Raw genomic sequence first — 20,647 nt, 5'->3', positions numbered from 1 at the left:
AATTATCAAATAAATAAATACTCATCCCATCTCCTATAACTTCCGAGTACTAACCTCTTAGAAAACACACCTAATTATTATGCTTTCATGCACACACCCTTCCATTCATTTATTTTTCTGCTGTGCGCTCCCATAGCATTCTGCCTGGTTATAACATGTATTCCTCTAGATTGCTGAGGTCTTTTCCATGAGCATCATCAGTGTACCACAGGCGTGCGCTGTGTCAGCACTAAGAATGCAGCCACAGACAACGATCAGTCCAGAAGGGCGGGGGATACGGGTCAAGGTCAGCACATAACAAAGGCCAGGGCGCAGCGCGGGAAGCATCAGCCGTGGGCACCTGATGCAGTCTCAGTTACACGGTGTCTTAATGATGTTGTCATAGTTGACAGGCATCTGATCCACCTACAGCAAACAGAAAAACCTCTCTCGATGTCCACAGGACCTGTTCACTCTCAAAGGGATAGAACCAGAAGCAGAAAAAGCAACCAGAGTCGAAACACACATTCCAGGCCCCCGGGTTCCAAATCTGCTATTTCACATAGGGTTCCCAAACCTCCTGGCCATTGTCCCCCGTCCCCAAGGCCGGCTGCCATGGCCTCACACTCAGGCTGTTTACCAAGTCCTGCAGCAGATCCCTGTCTCCTGAGCCACTGGCTGTGGATTCAGGTCACTCTGGCTTGCAGCTGCCTTGGAAGCCACTGCCTTTCTGGCAGGAAGCTAGATCACTCCGCCTTTCCCCGCCTCACTGAGACTCTCCATCCTGACACAGTGATTCCAGCTCCTCCCACTGACGGGTCAGCAGACATCAGAGAGACGGCACAAATGTTCCCAGGAGACCTCCGAGGCCAGCCCCTAACAGCTGCCTTGGCTGGAAAGGGCTTTTTCACTCTAATTTGGAGATGATGCTAGCTCATGAAGACTGCTTGTTAAGAATGTTGGTTCAACATACCAGCCAAATGTGATGCATACATTTTATTTGGATCCTAGCTGAGGAGAAAAAAAAAAGCCCTGAACACATTTTTTGGACAATTGGGGCAATCTGAATATGGACTAGACATTAGATGACAATTATAAGTTATTGATACTTTGCTTAGGTATAAACATCATATCACAGTTATGTAGAATATCCTTAGTCTTAAAAGAGGTCTGCTAAGGCATGTACGAATAAAGGATCATATCTGTCAGAGTGGAGAAAAATATATATCTACATATACGCACACACACAGATAAAGCGTATATGGCAAATATTTTAAGAGAAAGAACAATCAATTCCTTATGGCTCTATATAGACCTTCATGTACACTATATTGAGAACTGAAAAAAAAAAGATGCTGAAAAATATGTTTACTTTATCTCCAAATTTCAAAATTCAACTTTACTTGGCTCTGGAAGAGGAAAAACAAAAATCTCTTGGCTCTGCCCTGCGCATGCCTCCCCTGCCCCACCTCCCCCGGCCCCAACACACACACACATACACACACTGGAAGGCACTTTTTTTGACTTCAAAGCCTTAAGAGAAATTCCAGAACGGCTGGCCTGGAAGAGCTGGGATTCTGCACTGACTGGGGGACTTGGGTTCAAACCCCGTGGCACAGGAGCAGGTGATCTTAGAAGCTACTGAACTTCTGTGAGTCTCACTTTCCACACAGTCACCCAGGAGTTGAATAACCCTGCCTCCCATTCCCAAAGGCTTAGTCCAAGGACCAGGAGAAAGAAAAGCTGTAAAGCCACCATCTGAACGTTCCCTATTCCTGCCTGTGTTCACAAGTAGGAGATGCTGAGAATTGACCGCGGGGAGGGATATCTGTGCTCTGTCTAAAGCTTCTGGCGTCAATCTTCTGCAATTGGGCCTCCAAGAATTTACTTTTCCAAGCTGCTTGCTACTGCAAACAGACGTAACTCTTTTAGCCTTACATGTTATGGCCCAAGCAATAAAAACGCAACTGGTTTTCGATTTTTTTTTAAACAGGCATTCCCAAAGCAATCTTATATAAATGATTCTAAAACGTGAGGCAAAGACAAAAGGGCTGAGTAGAGAGACAGAACCTAAACAAAGAGCCCTGCCTGGGTCATGGATAAAGAACGCCGAAATCTTGGCCTGCTGCTTTGGAAACTCCTTGAATCTAAGACTTGGGAAGAAAACCTCATTTATTTAAAATCCATTACATCTGATCATTTGGACATGGCCTCAGTGACCCTGCCAGTGTTCTATCTGTGAAACGCAGACTGGCTTAGAGGTGGGGCCCTTTGGTGCATAGGCCAGCTTGCTAGCTGGGTGGCCAGGTGACCTGGCTCACTCTTGACCCCACCACCTTGGACAAGACAACTTCCCTCTACAGCCTCAATGGTCATCCCTATCAAATAACAATGTTGGATTAGAGGCTGTTCCTGTCTCATCCAGTTCTATGATTAGTCACTTCCTTTGGGAAGTCCTCCCAATCCCTCAAAGAATGCTTGCTAAAAGGAACTGGTATCTGTGAAATTAAAGCATGTTTAATCAACCAAAGGGAGCGAACTATTTTAGAGCACATTGAAAGCACTCGTTTCTATGCCTCAAGGAAGAACAAAGCATTTCAGTTTGTACTCAAGCTGATCCATAGGAATTTTCACCTGTTTGCAGTTGGTTTGTAGTAGCTACATATTTTATATGCCTGAAAGTAATGAATAATACTATCATTATAGAGAGCAATTGGGGACTATACTCTATGCTAAGAACTTTATATTCCACAGCAATGCTGTGATGCAGGTTGATTATATCCACTTTCATATGGAAACTGCTGCTCAGAGAGGTTGAATAACTTGCCCAGTGTGACACAGCAAGTGGTAGGAGTCCAACCCTAGTCCTGTGGTAGCATCTGACGCTAACCCATCATCTAATAAACACATTCTAGTTTATGAGTATATTGTTTGTCTTTCCTTTTAGTGGGCATTAACTTTTAAAAGTTTACTGAGCTATAATTGATGTACATTACTGTTCATGTTAAAATTATATAATGTAATGATTTTTGGTATCAGTATACAACTGTGAGGCATCACTACAATCAACAGTGAACATATCCATCATCCCTCAAAATTTCTTCATACCCTTCTCCCCTCACCCCTCTCCAGGCAACCACTGATCTGCTTTCTAGCACAAGATATGACTTTACATTTTGTAGAAATTTGTATAGATAGAATCAGACAGCACATATTTTTCTGACTGGCTTTTTCCACCCAGTATAATTATTTTGAGATTGATTCATGTTATTGGGTTTATCAAGAATCCATTCCTTTTTTGTTGCCGAGTAATATTCCATTGTGTGTATATAATACAATTTGTTTAGCTAGTCACCGACTGATAGACATTTGGTCATTTCCAGTTTCTGACTATGACCAATAAAGCTGCTGTGAACATTCCTGTGCAGGACTCTGTAAGTAAATATGCTTTTGCTTTTCCTGGGGACATACCTAGCAGTAGAGGAGCTGGGTCAGAAGCCAGGTGTACATTTAAATTTTTAAGAAGCCATCGAACTGTTCTCCAAAGTAGTAGTACCATTTTACATTTCTGTTGCTCTATGTCCTTACCAAAATTCAGTATAATTGGTCTTTTTAATTATAGGCATTTGAGTGGGGTTGAAGTCATATCTCATTACAGTTTTAATTTTTCATTTCCCTAATGACGAATGATGTCAAGCACCTTTTCTTGTGCTTATTTTCAAAAATCTTTAGCCATGATATAAAAATTTGACAAAAATAACAGTACTAGTTACCATTTTTTCAGCTGTTACTCTACTACAGGTATATCTTGGAGATATCAGAGGTTCAGTTGCCAATGATGACAATAAAGTGAATATTGCAATAAAGCAAGTCCCATGAATTTTTGGTTTCTCAGTGCATATACAAGTTATGTTTAAATATATATAATATATATTTTATTTATATGATGGAATACTACTCAGCCATAAAAAAGAATAAAATAATGCCATTTGCAGCAACATGGATGGACTTGGAGATCATCATTCTAAGTGAAGTAAGCCACAAAGAGAAAGAACAATACCATATGATATCACTCATATGTGAAATCTAAAAATACAAAAAGATACAAACTTATTTACAAAACAGAAACAGACTCACAGACGTAGAAAACAAACTTATGGTTACCAGCGGGGGAAAGGGGGTGGGAAGGGATAAATTAGGAGTTCAAGATTTGAAGATACTAACTACTATATATAAAATAGATCAACAACAAATTTCTACTGTACAGCACAGGAAACTATATTCAATATCTTATAGTAACCTATAATAAAAAAGTATATGAAAAGGAATATATGTATGTATATGTATGACTGAAACATTATGTTGTACACCAGAAATTGATGCACCACTGTAAACTGACTATATTTCAATAAAAAAAGTTGTTTATACTGCAGCCTATTAAGAATGCAATAGAATCATGTCTAAAAAAACAATGTACCGTCTTAAATTAAAAATACTTTATTGCCAAAAAATGCTAACCATCATCTGAGCTTTCAGTGAGTAATCTTTTTACTAGTGGAGGGTTTGAAATTCTCTGAGAATTAACAACATGTAACACAGAGACACAAAGTGTCTGTTGGAAAAATGGTGCCAACAGTCTTGTTGGATGCAGGGTTGCCACAAACCTCCAATTTGTAAAAAAACATACGGCATCTGCAAAGCGCAATAAAGTGAGTTATGCCTGAATGTGACAGGTATGATGCTACGAGTTTTACATGCATTGTCTCACCTCATCCTCATAACAATCTAATGAGGACAGGATTAACATCCAGCTTTATGGATGGGGAAAGAGACTCAGTGAGGTCAGGGAGTCTGGCCTACCTCTCAGGGTAAGCTGGGGGCAGGGCCAGGTTCCTCTCCAGGCCTCTGCTCTAGACCCTGGAAGACGTGCCTGCTATCAACACTGCTCTTGTGCAAGACTGGCATCCTGTATCTCAGGCACAGCCAGGATTTGTGGGCATAACCTTACAATAGCAAAAAAAAAAAAAGGTGGACACTGCCACCCCACACACAGTCATTGCCTATTTGCTAGAAACACAGGACGGTTTAGCCCAGGTACACTGCGGCTGAGACACTGATCAATATATTGATACTGTATAACATTAAGGGCAAAACAGGGATCTGGAAAGTAGTTTACCGAGAGCCTCAAATCTAAGGGCTGGCATCAGAACGCCAACACCAAGCACATTTATAATGTGCTGATGGAATCACTGAAAAGAACTTTATTTTTGCTCTTTAAAGGCAGGTGTACTTCAAGCTGTTGATTCTTACGTAAGCACTGAGAATGTGTCTGGAGTTTTCTCTGGCCCAGAGACTGAGTTCTAGTACCCAGGGCAAGGCTATGTGCTGTACTGGCCCAGGGACTGAGTTCTAGCACCCAGGGCAAGGCTATGTGCTGTGCTGGCCCAGAGACTAAGTTCTAGTACCCACGGCAAGGCCATGTGCTGTGCTGGCCCAGAGACTGAGTTCTAGTACCCAGGGCAAGGCCATGTGCTGTGCAGGAAGGATGAGCCGCTATGAGCAGCCCAGCCAGCCTCTCGGGATGTCAGGTTCTCTCTCTGGGCTGCCAGTGGCTCATGTGGGACTCCCCTTGAACCCTAACCCTTCTGGTGCTGGGATGCCGTCGTTTGTTCTTAACAGTTTGCAGGAAACATCAAATGTGCAAGTGGTAGTAAACACGACAATTCAACAAGGAGAGCCCTACTGAAGTAGAAAACATTTTACCTGTGCGTTTTGACTTTAAAGCCTTGGCTCTGGATTGATGTTTACGTTCCACGTCTACAGAACCACATGGCCCTTCAAAGAACAGTGCTCATGTCCCCCGCCATCCTGGAAGACGCTCTTGACTCTCCTTCTGACACTCGCAATGTGGCATCATCTAGATATAGCTTCCTGGCACCAGCAGAATAAAGTCCAAGCTCCTGACTTGCCTTCCTTCTTCCTGAGGTCGCCTCGTCCCACCCTGCTTCCCCCCGTGGACACACTTTTCCAGAGCTTACAGACTTTTCCTCAGGCTCTCTTCTCTGCCTGGGGAGTCCTTCCACGTTTCCCCATCTGGAGAGCTCTTAGACTCTCAGGGCCCATTAAGAAGGTCTCCCCTCTCTGAAGGCTTACCCTCTTGGTCCCCAGGCAGATGAAATCAGCCCTTAACTGCAGTCTCCCTGGATGGGGTGCCCACCTCCAGGGAGGCCCTTCTCCCACTATGTATCTCATAGGGTGTGATATAGAGCATCAGAGATAACACACAGCACTGAATATGTATATAGTATATATGACATACAGCACATATGATATATAGCATCAGCAATAGGCTTGTCTGCTTCCCCCACTTGACCAGCCCAGCCCAACAGAAAGAGAACATACATATGATAAATAATCTTGCATAATAAAAAAGTACTATAAATATAATCAAGTGTAACTAAAATTAAAAATTCTATTCTAGCCACATTTCCAGGGTCCAACAGCAGCATGAGATTAATGGCTACCGTATTGGAGGGCACAGACGTAGAACACTTCCATCCCTGTGGAAATTTCTACTGAAAAGCCCTGGTCTAGAGTATCTCTTTGGGGAAGTCCCCTCCATGGTGGTAAGTTTGCTTCTTTGAAGTGCAGCTGATTCCCCTACATAAGCCAGAGGTACTGGGGCTGCAGTACAGGGATCACGGCAGCGTCAGGAACACCGATGCTCTGGTCGCCAGATGCCACTTCTGATGCATTGTAGCCAACCATGTGGCTTGTAAGCTGGCTCCGAAGGTCAATGCTGGCTTTTATGAACCTGTCCCATCTAGTCTCCCTCGTCCCACTTTATCCCCCCAATATGACATCTTCTGCTTAAGACCAACGGAAATAACTTGATTTCCTATTTTCCTGTGTATCTGTATATGCTCTTCCAGCCATCTGGCATGTCCTCTCCTGTCATCCTGGCTGACTCTGATGACCTTTCAACACAGTTCAGGCTTCACCAGCTCTGTGACGCCTTCCCTGATGGCCTCTATGCTGAAGTGGCTGGCCCCCTTGTATGGCCCCTGTACATTTATACCCTTCCTCAACCACTCCACACGGATGTGTCTGGCAATGCACTATGACCTCTTGGAAGGTAGCAGTTGTCTTTTCCCCTGGCTTGGCCCACCACAGTGCCTAGCAAATCAGACATGCTTGACAAATACTAATTGAAAGCCCTTGTGAATGAACGACTCAACTCCCAAATTGCCAAAGAGGCGTCCAACCTTGTGTCCAGCAATGGCTGCATCATCTGAACGAATGGGCAGTCTCTCCACATACTGCCTCAGAAGGCAGCCCTCCTCCTTAGATTGTTCATATATTTATATAACAGGCTTAGCTTATAAATGTTTGAAGTATAGGATGGAAAGAAGCCTACAGATGGCAGTTGAGCCTTGTCCCTGCCTTCAAAGCAAACGCACATCCAAAGCAGTCAAGAAGATAAAAACCTACCCGGCTTTTTAAAGAATTCAAAACCACCCCCAGCATGTCATGGCAACGTGGAATCAAGAACTGAGGGCACCTCCCTCTCTGCGCTGAGTCAGTGGCCTTTGTCTGCTCTGTGACTCACCCTGCTGCGTATAAACCACCTGAGCAGCTGGGAGCAGGGACGCAGTGCAGCTCACGCCCACAGGGATGCAGTCTGCCCCCTCCCTCTGTGTTCGGGATGGCACCCCAGTCACCACGGCACAGGGATGGATGTGAATGAGGTCAATCTCCAGCTCTTTCCTGTGAGTCAGGGGTGGGCAGTGGGTGAGATGGTAAAATCAGATTGGCAGTCAAGGAAGGAACTGGAATTTTGGACTTGACACTGTGATGTGGACTTTATAGTGAGTTCAAATCCCACTACATGGCCAGTTACCATATATGGTGTATTGAGGAACATTTTCCAGCCTTATTTCCTCAACTTGAAGTGAAGATAATGCCCTTCTTCTGGTTGGTTATGAAAAGGTAATGAGATTAGTGTCTGCCACACAGTAGGAGTTCCGAAGATGATAGACACCAACCCCGCCTTCACCCCTTGGTCAGATGTCCCGTGAACTGCCTGGCTTTGTGGGTTGAGATGAGGCCCAACCTTCTCTGAGTCTTCAGTTTCTCTAGGTACAGAGGTGAGTCAAATTGTCCCTCAGTTCCTTTCCTTTCAGATCCAAGGTGTGAGGGTTTTGGTGTGAGACTTTCTTTCTGTGTGATATTGTGTGTGTGTATGTGTGTATGGGAGAGAGGAGCCTTTTTTTTTTTTTTAGTTCCCTTAATGGAATAAGACATTTAAATATTTTGATTCCAGCCCACTGCGTTCTCTTTGTTCTGTATATACTTTTAAAGCTTATCTTTGTCTGTTAGCTCTTTCCACAATGCAAATCCTTCTCACAATACACAGTAAAGGTTTTCTCCCTCCTGATGACTTAACATATAAAAAATGTTAAAACCTTATTCTTTGTTTTTAAATCTTTGATGTTTCTGATAAAACAGGTTGGAAAGGGTTGCAGTGGAAAACTGCTCCATTATCTGCGTGACTAACAGAAAGAGAAGGCTGGCTTGCAGCCTCCTGAGCAGAAGGGCAACCAGAGTGCTTGCCTGTAAGGAAGCCTTCTGCCTTGATCACTTCTCAGAACCATGCCCATTCCTGAAGCCACAGAGTCAACGCTTCTCAAAGCGTTTCTGAAGGAATCCTGCTCTTCAGAGAGGCTCTGCAAACATTTTTAAACTCTCACGTTGGAAGTTTGGGAACACTTAGGGACTACTTCCCTCTCATGGAGATTCCCATCAGCACAGTCAAGGCTCTGGTAATTCCTGCACTACAAGAACACGTTTAACCTGTCTCATTTGGCATTTCTCAAACTTATTTGGACGCAAACCAATATTTTTGTGGGGTTCTTCTCTCTTGTGATAAAAAATGCTACTACACCCTCCTATATACCCACATACCCCCACCACATGCAATATGGAAAAAATGCTTAAAACCCAGTTCCAGGAGCCAGTAACAGCATGGTTCCAGGGGCAGAGGTAACAGCATGCATTTTAGAATCAGATAAACTCAGCTGCAATCCTACGTCCACCAGCAGGGTAGCCTGAAGGATGTTACTTAAACTTGCAGAGCCTCGGCCTTGCCGTCGGTGAAAACTGAGCTGATAATATCTACTTCTACAGTGTTTGTGAGTGTGTCAGGTGAGACAAGGCGTGCACGGAAGCATCTGGCACCCAGAAGGAATTTTTAAAATGTGACTCTGCCTCCTGTCTCCCCTTTGCCAAAGCACATGTGGAGACATTAGAAAACACACTGGTCATTTTTTTTAAATGCACATAAAACTTTAAATCATATTATTTCACGTAAGAAGCCTTCTTGGAATGTCATTCCATTACCTAGTCTGCAGGTTTTCATAAATACAGTCATCCAGAAAAAAAATGGCAGGCCCGCTCCAACACGGATGCACGTGGAGGAGGCCCAGTACTACATACAGCGCTCTGGAATTTAATATCAAGGAATTTGTCCGAGTCGAATATTACTTTGTTTAACGGAATGTGATATCACTTGATACGGTCATCAAGTGCATTCCTATCAAAATACAGCTGTTATTAACATTACTAACAACTGCTTTATCCCAGTGCTTTTTATTGAAATCATAACGACGGGCACTTTCGGAATAAGTGTCCCTGGCTAATTTTCAGAGGTACATCTCCAACAGAGAGGTTCAGATGGTAATTCCACCGGGGCTCTCACCAAGGTAGAATGAGTTTAAAATGCTCGAGAGAAGAGTCATCTCCAGGTCACCAATAATTAAATAGGAGTTCAAGGAACGGAATATGGAAAAGGGATAATCTTCCCTGGCTCTGAAATAAAAACAGACTATCAGGGAGACGGTGCCTCTGCAGGGACTTGATCTCCATCTACAGTAGGATTCCTTTCAAGCCTGGATGTCTATTTTCAAATACCCATTAAAAGTCTACGATGGACGTTAATTATGAGAGGCAGGGGATAAGAGTCTAGTTCATTCCCTCCTGTGGTCTGGGCTGGTTTAGAGCTGCCAATCACCACCCCCTTCAGAGAGGCCCAAGGTGCCCGTGCCACTTTAAAGAGGATGCTGGACTGCGACGGAGAGGTTCTTACTCCACAGGTGGTGCTGCCGGAAGTGTTAAAATGCCTTGGGGCCTGCAAAGTGCATGGAAGGGGCCGCTTGCTAAAAGCAGCGACAGTTTTCCCATGATTCCAGTAGACAGTGGTTGGACCAAGAGACTCCCTCGTCCCTTCTTCTCAGTTGTCAGCCTCCGAGGCCCCTCTTCCCACTTCCAGTTCCCTGGACACTATTTGGGGATGATTTGATGTCATGTCCCACAAGCTAACAAGTGGCATTAGCCACCCCCTACACACACACACACAAGGTAAAGGACAGCAGAGAAAAGAGCCTAACTCAAGAGCAGTAGCACCAGCTCTGGAGTCAGAAAGACCTAATTTGAATCCTGACTCCATCCATTGCTTCCCGCTGTGCGGTTTTAGGTGAGTTACTTAACCTCTCTGAGCCTCCATTTTCTGCCTGTAAAATGAGGACAAGAAGACCTGCTACCTAAGTTTAATGAGGCTCCTGCTTCATAATACGACATCTAATAGTGTCATCCAACCTTAGGAAAGCAGAAGCCTTGCAGTCAGTGTTCGTCCGCCTCCATTGTTTCCTGCATAACAACTCCCTCCGCCCTGAGAGAGAAACTTGCAGGAGAGGCCAGCAGAGAAAGAAAAATGGTAAATAATTCAGAGGCACTAACATCAAGTCTGACGAGGGTATAAAAATAGTTACAAAACACCACACTCCTCTTGTTTTCATTACAGCAACCTTGCCTCCCTGGGAGGACTAGGAGGGGCTCAGGTCTGGCCGGAGGCTGAGGCTGGCCCTGAGGCAGGAAAGCCTCATCGGGCTTCTTTTTTGCTCTGCTAATTACTCATCTTTGAACAAAGACCAGGCAGGCATTTGCTTGTCACCTTTTTATTTTAGAGCAGCCTTCAGATAGGCTGCTTTGTTTTGAATTGACAGTGTGCTCGGCTCTTAGAACAGAGAATCCTCTCCATCCTGCCTTCTGGAACCAACTGGTGGGCTCACCAAGGAGGCTGGGGCTGACTGTAGAGCTCAGGTTCAGGGGAGCAGGCTGGCAGGCTGCCGTGAGCCCAAGCCCTCTCGGCAACCCACACCATGGGCCTGTGTCACCCAGAAGGACTGGGCTGTCCCCAGACGCACATATTCAGGGACGAGAACAGGAAGAGTCCAGCTGCAGAGGTGATGTTTCCTAAGCACCTACTATGTGCCAGGCTGTCACAACAAACCCCAGATTAGTTGTACATTTCACAGGTGAGGAACCTGAGACTCAGGGAGGTGAAGGGACTTCCGCCAAAGCTCCAGCAAAGAGTCAAGGCTCAGACTGAGACGGCCTGCCTTCTGAGCTTGTTCTCCCCCAACCCCACACCTCGACCAGAGCAGAGCATGTGGTATGAAAAGGTCTTCATGAAATATTCAGCTGCCTTTGTAGCTCCTGTCGCCTCCAAGCCAGATCTGAATGCTGACTCAGGGCTTTTTTTTTTTTTTTTTTTTTTTTTTTTTTTGGCAAGGGAGCTACATGGAAACAAATTTCCAATTCATACTTAACAAGACAGGGAAAAGGGCCTGTTCATGGCCCGCTCCAGGGATCAGGGCAAATCTATGCACGCGCCAGGGAGTTAAATGGGAGGCCAGAATCAAACCTACTGTTTCCAGGAGCCAGGGTCTCTCTGGCTGACTTTGTAGGAGAGAAGAGGAAGTGATGTGCAAGTGAGAGGAAACCCAAAAGGACAGAGGAAGGAGGAGGAACACGAGGACAATATTTCTTGTCCTTTTGAAAAACGCATTCTCATCCTTCAAGCCTGACCCCCAAACACTTCTTTCTTTGCACATTTTGTTTTGCCTCCCTCAACCAACCTGGGCATGAGAGTTCTTCCTCAGATGTGTCTTCTTCATACCAGGCTGTGCTAGAGGTCGGAGCAACATTGCTCCATTTCCTCCTGAAAGCAGGTACTGTTCTCTGTATTAAAGAAGAAGGGACCAAGACTGAGAGTTTACTGATTCTGCCAAAGGTCACACAAACTAGCGCAGTGGGCCTCACCCCAGGACAGCCCGCCACAACAAAGAGTCATCTAGTCAGTTGTGCCAAAGCTGAGAGTGCACGGGCTCGCGATGGCTCAGCCAGGACTTAAACAAGGGCGGCCTGATTCTCCCACTCACGGTGTCTGGTAAGACTCTTACTGGAGCATAAGAACCTTGAGGCCTGAGGGGACTCCCCTGCCCTTCTGTCCTGAGTGACACCTACTGCAGAGCATGGCTCACTCTGCCAGCTCTTACTTACTGACTGATGAATCAGGATACTTCAAACCATGCCCAGGGTCCAGAAGAGCCACCTCACCAAAGGGAGCCAGCCATTCTGTATCTGAATCTTTAAAGAGGACTGTGAGTTTCTCGGCAATACCCTGACAGCCCCTACTTGCATTCCTCCCATGATGGGGAGCTCACCCCCTCCACAGGCAGTGAAATACTTGATAGGATGTTCTCCCTGATGCTGAATTAAAGTCAGCTCACCACCCAGACCCAGCCTACCTTGGCCTCTGGAGCCCTCGGGAAAAGATTGCTGGTTAGCTCCTCAGAGGCCAGCCCTAAAGGGGTGGTCAGGTTTTCCTGACTCCAGAAGAACACAGATGTGGTGCCAGAAAGATCCAGATTCAAATCCTGGCTCTACTTCTCATATAGTTGGTGATGGAGCATCACAAGTCAGCCTGGCAGAGTTGAGATGTTCAGCACACAGTAGGGCCTCAGCACACAGTAGGGACCAAATGGCCTATTTTAGCTGGCAGGGGCTGCTCATGTGGACTTGGGCTCCCCTCTCTACTGTGAGCTAGGTGGCACCTGCCAGCCTTCTGCACATCACGTCCTCTCTCTGGCCTCTGCCTGCCTGTCTCTGGGGTCCACTTCTGAACAACTGACTTGAATTCCATGATTATTAAGGGGATGGGCAACTGAGATAAGTGACAATAACGAATCCAGAAATGAGAACCACGAGAGTTACCCTGGCAACACTGTAACTCGAAAAGTTCCAAGAATGTGTTGTAAATGATAGGCATGCACACGCACGCATACACATACACACACACACACACACACACACACACACACACACACACACACACACACACACACGGGACCGAGCTGGGGGCCTCAGAAACCTGTCTGGTGCCCGAGACAATCACCCAAACTCTGGTGTAGAATTAATTCCCACCCTATTTCCACCTTCGGAGGGGAGGTTGTGAAGGGAAGTTCTCCTTCCAGGAACCTTAATTTTAGCTACCAGGTGCCATACATCAGTGCAGGCAGGTGTCGAGAGAGGCTACACATCTGCCATTAAAGTTTCAGCTGAAAGTTCAGAGACATCTGAGGATGGTGCATCTTGCTCCTGCCAGAAAGGAGGCTGGATGAGCTCCCCACCCCTCACCTCCTGTGCACTAACCACAAACAGCTCCTGGAGAGGGACGTCGGCTTTATGGTTGGGAAGACCTGTGCAGGAACCCCGGTTCCCTGACTCACGGGTGGAGGGCAACCTTGGGGAAGAGATCTAACCTCTCTGAGCCCCCTTTCCTCCTCTGGAAAATTGGGAAAATCAAGACCTTGTTGTGAGGACTCGATGAGGTCATGGAGACCAAATGAGGCACACAACTGAGCCACAGCTGACAGCCCCTTATTGGCAGACGCTCTAAGCTCTGGGGTCACCCCAGTGGACAAAAGACAAAGATGGCTGCCTTGGGGAGATTTACAGCAGTCACGAGAGACTAAACAGACAAATGGAAAACAGCCAGACCAAGTGTGAAAACAGAGCTCTGACCCCCAGACTCTGCAGCAACCAGCCCCACGTGGTCAAAGCGTGGGCAGTCACCGGACAGCCTTCCCAGTTCTGGCTCCCACTTTCACCTCAGGACCGATGGAGGGCGAGGCAAACATGCTTCCCAAGCCAGTCACGGAGGACGGCCCGCCCCAGCTCCCGCCAGCCAGCAGCCTCCCATCAAAGCCGCCCTCGGGCCTTCCTTCCTTCCTCTGTGAAGCTTTCCCACTTCCCTGCTGGCCTTGGAGTCTCAACCAAAGGCAAGTGATGGTGGCGGACTCCCTTGTTAGAGCCCTTGTTCTCATCCGGGCGGGTCTTCATTTACTTCCACAGTCAACAGGCACAACAAAGAAGTAAATTATACAGCACACTGTGCCTTTAGCCTGCCCACTCCCACCCTCAGATTATTCTTAACACAGCAGCCAGAGTGATCTTGATAAAAACTGTAAAACTATTACATATAAAACAGATAAACAAGTTTCTACTGTATAGCACAGGGAACTATGTCCAATAGCTTGCAGTAACCTACAATGCAAAAGAACATGAAGGCATACACGTATGTACATGTATGACTGAAACATTGTGCTATGCACCAGAAATTGACACAACATTGTAAACTGACTATACTTCAGTAAAAAAAAATCAGAAGACACAGTATTTAACACCTTGGGAAGAAGAAAATATACAGCAGGGTGAGAGAGATGTGGAACGCTGGGGGCACGGAGTGGGTCACCAATTCAGAAGGATCCACAGGGTGGCCTTGATGAGAAGGGCATGTAGGAGCAACGACCTGGAGGTGGGCAGCTAGCTATACAGATGTCCAGGGGAAGGGAGGGCACTCCAGGCAGAAGGCGCAGCCAGCAGCCCGAGGCAGCAGTGGGCCTGACCCATTATAACACAGCAGGAGGTGGGGTCAGGGATGTAGGGGAGACGTGGCCAGGGGGGAGCACTCTGCAGGTTGTATGAGAACTATGACCTTCCCTCTGAGGCAAATGGGGAGCCTTCACCAATTTCTCAACAGAGGAGTGGCATGTTCTGATTCACGTCTTGCCGGGACCACTCTGGCTGCCGTGTGGACAATAATGTGCAAGGGCGCGAGGGTAGAAGCAGGGAGCCTAGGAAAGGAAGCCATGCGGTCCTCTGGGTACCAGAAGATGGGGCTCCAACCGGGGGGTAGAAGGGCAGGTGGTGAGAATAGCCAGGTTCTAGATGTATTTTGATTATAAGCCTAAGGTTTGGGAGATGGTGTGTTCGTATCTTTCTTCTTTCTTTCCTTCAAAGACACAGACACCATTACAGATCCAGGAAGCAAAATGTGGTCCAGATCAGCGCAAACAGCCCTATGACCATCTCCCCCAGCGTGGATGCAGTTCCACACACGCTGGCCAGGAGCTGGGGCACCAGTGGGGGACGTCTGCTCTGGGCTTCTCCAGTGATACCCTGGTACAGCTGGTGAGTGACAACTCCCACATGAAACAGGAAAGATGACAACCTCCCTCATCTAACTCTCAGCAGACAGGAGGGAACTTAAACTGGGCTTAATCCTTCCCCAGGACCATTCAGCAACACAGATGAAAAGCCATTAAAAAAGAAAAAAAAGCATCATCTTTGACCCAGCAATTTCAAGGAAAGAAACTGGGCTGAAGGAAATAAACAGACAAGCACATTAAAATATTGATCTCAGCATTATTGACAGCAGTAAAAGACTGAAGCAACAATAGGAAATTAGTTAAACAAATAATGATGTAACCGTATGATGGACGACCATGCAGCTATTTAAAGCCGTTTTGGAGAGAAAACTGAATGGTGTAGGGGGATGATCATGCTGTGTACAATCTGTTCTACATGGTTAGGGAGGGGCTAGGATTAGATGTAGTCAATACTGGAGAGAAAACCAAGATGTTGGGAAGAACTACCTCCACATAGCAGGATTATGGGTTATTTCCATTTGTTCTCTGGCTTATTTCAGGTTTTCTAAATTCTCAGTTGTTTACATGTACTATTGGTGTAATCAGGAAAAAACACATTAAATAAAAACATGGCACATATTATAAAATTTCAAAGGAATACTTATCCTAGCAATAAAAATCGCTGCCTATTCCACAATGTGCTGTGAGGCTTAGCGAGTTTGAGAAAATGAAAAAAGAGAGGACGGTATAATGCATGGCAGTGGACTCTTTCTGTGACACTATGATAATGATGATAATGACCACTGTTCACCGTGTCTGCCGTCACAGGGCAGCTGCCACTACTGAGGCCACTGCAATACCAGCAAGGAGGTGCACAAATCTGATGGACTCTACTCGCTCTGACACTCCACATGCGGCAGTCCTGAACTTGGGGAGATGAGAAGGAGGAAAAAGCAGAAGCAGGAAGGAAGATCAAGGTTTTAGGAAGGAAGATCAAGATCCAAGGTGGGCCTTGAATCAATAGCAGGAGCGTCTCCTGGGAGCATGTGAGAAACACAGAATCTCACGCCCACACTCCCACGGACTGAAGCATTCTCACATCTGCACAAGTCCTCAGGTGGTGGCCATGCACGTTAAGTTCCAAAGGCCCTCTCCAGGACACAACATGTTTTCCCAGTTTGGGGTGGGTTTGAGATGAGCTCAAGTAGAAGGATTTCTCAAGCAAATATTAATTATCTAAAAGATGTACAAGTCACCCACACCATCCAGCAGTGCAGAGTCTCCAGGCCCTTGGTCAAGGTCAAGCCCCAGGCACCAGCCCTGGAGAGCGACTACCACCGGATCAGCCTTTTATAGGAAGCGGACACCCATCAGGCATTCCCTGTCTACCCAGGAATTCCTGCGGCCTCGCTGGCTGGGTGGAGGGTTGTGCATGAATAGTTAATAGAGCTCTGCCCAGAAATGAACATAAAAGGAGCAAAACCAGGTCAAAGGAATATCACAACATCTCCAGGTGAGGGCTGGGTCTTTTCCAGCACTCAGAACAAAACTGTGTTGGAACCAGAGGGTGGGCTGAGCCAGAAGGCTACTTTTCTGACCCAGATGCCCCAGGTTGCCAGAAGGCCCGGGGAAGGGGCAGGAAAGAAGCCTTGATTACCGTAACTGTCGTCCCATGGCTCAAATAAATTAGGTCACCCACCTCATACATAAATTACTTAATGTGGAATCCCTTTACACTTCTTTGAAGAGGGGAGGGAACAAACGATAAGGCTCTACTCCCTGCACCATTTCTCAGTCGTGGCTACCCCAGGGCATCACCCGGAGAGCTTCACAGAGCTGTGACCATCGGTCGCAGGCGGAGCCGTTGCGCAGCGCTCTGGGGTGGGGCTGGGGCTCTGGTTGTTGGTAAGAGTTCCCGGGTGATTCTAACACATAGCCAAGGCTGAGGTCCACTGTGCTGGGGCGCCGTGCTGGACCTCAAAATCTAGCACCTAACAGCAGCTCAGAGAAGCAGCTAGAGAATGACTGTGACCAAGCCGGTGCAGTAGGGCAAAGGGACAGAGCTGGAATTGGAGCCAGGATCTTGCTGGTCTAAATCTAGAGCCCTTTGCTTTCTCCACTTCTGCAGCCTCCTCCATCTTCAGAAGGCAAGGATGCCACAGGTCCTCTCAGAGTTTGACCTGCAAAAACCTGGAGTAGGTTTCTTTGGACCCTCCCAGGACCTCACCTTCCTCAGCCACCACAACCACCACACACACACGTGCCCACTGCTGCACCACGATGACAGTTCAGTCAAGGAAGTAACCATCAGAGGACCAGGAGCTGGGCGAGGGGATGACAGGAGAAACAGCAATGCCGAGAGCCACCATTCACGCTGCCTGTCAGGCATGGCACCAGCTTCACAGATCCCACACCGACACTGTGAGGTAGACATTTCTATTTTCCATTTTATAAATGAGAAAAAAAAAAGTGAACTCAGAGAAGTAACTTACTTGACTTCATACAGCTACCAGGTGACAGAGACTTCAACCCTAGAGCCTGCCTTCTCTGGCCCAGGACTCAGATCTGCCAGGTGACGGTGGGAGCTTGCCAGCCTGGGCCAGAGAAGGCACAGGGCTCAGATCTGCCAGGTGTCGGTGGGTGAGGCCCCAGCACTTCCATTCACAAACCTGTGTGACAGGGGTCCTGTCATGGAACCACCCCACTCCCCAACCTTCATCAGGAAAGCGGGGATCCCGCCAACCTCCAGAGAACATCGTGGGGCATAAACGAGCTTATGCTCTAGATGGCACCGCGCAACAGGCCCTGAAGTCACCGGCGTCATGATTTACCTGTGTGTGCCAGATGTTCTCCTGAAGGGAACACTTAATCCTTACAGCCAGGTGACAGGAGATGGCATCTACTGCTTCCCTGATTTTACAGATGAGGACCTGGAGGCCCAGAGGGTTGCCTCAGGCATTGTGGCAAGGTGGTGAAGGTCAGGGTCAGACCCAGTTCTTTCGGGCTCCAAAGCTAACGTTCTTCCCAATACTCCTTGCTATTTAATCTGCATCACCTCTGAGTGCACAGGCGTCGAAACTGACTTCAACAGCCATAAAGAGGAATTCAGGTTGCACACTAGCAAGTACAGCCTGGTCTTGAGGATAGACAATCACTAGGTAGGACAAGCCAGAAACTCCTACTTGCGGGAAAGGACAGGTTAGGAACAGCTGGAGGTCTCTGCCCACACAGCACAGTGGGGTGCATGGGGCTTCCGTGGGGCCTGAGGTTACTAACCTCTATGGGTTAGTTCAGTTAAAAACAAACGGGAAAACAAAATAAGAAAAGAGCACAGAATTTAGAGGTAAAGGCAAAAATGATTCTCCCCAAATCATCAAAAATTCTGTTAATTCACAGCTTACTACCTTTAGTACTTTGTCTATTTCTTTTACTCTTGCTTCAATAAATGTCTGCTTTGAAAAATATATTTGGGATTTAATAGAAAAATATATTTGGGATCTAATAGTATAGCGTTTAGTATTTTTTTTTAAACATCAAGTTTATTGTGGCATTTTTCCCATGTCACAAAAAACAGGTCAAAACCAACATTTAATTTTTCTATGATACCCCACTGTTTGGCTCTGCCATATTTTACTTATTTAACCCCATTGTTTTTCTTTCTTTTTTCACTATTATAAATAACACTGCAATGAACATTTTTATTCTTACATCTTTTCTGCCCATCTCTGATTATTTTCTTTGGCTAGATTCCTAGAACTGGAATACTGGAATAAAGAGAGTAAGTGTTTCCAGGACTACTGACAGTTATTGCCAAATTGCTTTCCTAAAAGGGCGTGTTAATTTGCATTTCCACCAGCAGCAAAGAAGAGTACCTGTCTCCCAGCCCCCTCCTCAGAATCCAACAGTGTCTTAGAAACAATCTTGGCTAATAAGTGAGAAACAGTAGCATGAATCTGCAAAGAGACACAGAGCATTTAAGTAACTCTACCTCTAGCCATGTAACTAGTATGTGGATGAACTGGGATTTGAATTGAAGTCACTGAGCTCCAGGGACTGGGTCCCTAACCACCACCCCAAAGCACTCAGCCACGGGCTCCTGTCGTGCAATGGCTGTCAAATATCAGGTATTGTTTTAGGACATTTCACATGAGCTCCACGAGAGCAAGGACCTCTCCATTAGTCTTTGATTATTCCAAGCTTCTAGACCAACACTGTCCCACAGAACTTGCCGCGATGATAGAAACGTTCTACACTTGGGCTGCCTGATATGGTGGCCATTATCCTCTCTTGAGGGCTTGAAATCTGGCTCTTGCAACTGAGGACATGAATTAGTAATGTGACCTAATTTTAATTAAACTTAATTCAGATTGTGACTAGTGACCACCATATTGCACAGCACAGCTCTGGAGTATGCAGCGCATCATCCAATAAATATTTATTAGATGACAAATTCATGGATCTCCTAATTCCACCTACCTCCACCATCCTTCCTGCAAGGTGAGAGTTTGCCTCTTCTACCCTCATCTCTGCGTGTCCATTTATTTTCTCAAATGCAGTTAATGTTATTTATCTACCATGTGGGTGATGTGAAGACGAGCTAATTAATGTTTGCAAAGAGCTGCATTGCTGACTGGTTCTCAGAATAATTGCACGTTAATAAAACGTTTAAACCCCCAATGCTCAACCAGAGGCCAAAGCAGAGCTGGTTTCTCTGATTCACCCTGAACCAGATCCTTCCACTGCAGACCTCATCCAGGAAAGGTCCTTTTATTTGAAAGGTTCCACCAATCTGAAGAAATTGAAATTTACCTTTGCAATGGTTTAGATGTCACAGTTTGATGAGTAAATTAATAATACAAACAAGATTGGGGAGGGCGGATATTTAACCAACTTGAACAAATTGCTTTTAAGCTCTTAAGCACTTTAATTGCTTGCATGATAATGATGCAAATTTTTAAATGTCTAGATCCACTCTTCAAGTAGGCCCAGTAAAAGCACCTCTAAAGGGAAACACTTTGCTAAGCTCTCAGTTTTAATTACATGGCATTCTAGAAAGTTACAAAATTGCCATTCTAAGAAAAAAAACAAGGATTAGGGGTCAGAGAGGTGTATAATCATGCTGGTCCTTGGTGTGTGCCCCTGGGTGGATGGCTTGCCTGACTGAGCCTCAGTTTCCCCATCTAGAACATGGGGATAACAGTAGCTACACGACACACAGAAGGCACGCAGTACCTGTCTGCTTTGCCTTTTGCCCCATTCTTCCACTTCCTGGACAACCACTGGATGGGAGGACCCGCAACGTCCCTCCCAACTCTGCCTGCCAAAATGAAGGTGCCAAT

At 46.2% G+C, this 20,647-nt stretch overlaps 1 protein-coding gene and 1 long non-coding RNA gene across 4 annotated transcripts in view; one reads left to right on the top strand and one right to left on the bottom strand.

Annotated features, from left to right (window-relative positions):
- Positions 1-20,647, bottom strand: part of TENM4 (teneurin transmembrane protein 4) — a 709,295-nt gene that overhangs the window by 680,836 nt on the left and 7,812 nt on the right. The window lies entirely within an intron of this gene.
- Positions 7,615-9,422, top strand: LOC140698954 (uncharacterized). Its single transcript, XR_012076965.1, has 3 exons — positions 7,615-7,748; positions 7,996-8,126; positions 8,488-9,422. It is a non-coding gene; the product is annotated as an uncharacterized lncRNA (long non-coding RNA).

Source organism: Vicugna pacos, chromosome 10 (assembly GCF_048564905.1).
Source record: "Vicugna pacos chromosome 10, VicPac4, whole genome shotgun sequence".
Lineage (NCBI taxonomy): Eukaryota > Metazoa > Chordata > Mammalia > Artiodactyla > Camelidae > Vicugna > Vicugna pacos.
This window is presented reverse-complemented; position numbering and strand designations above follow the sequence as displayed.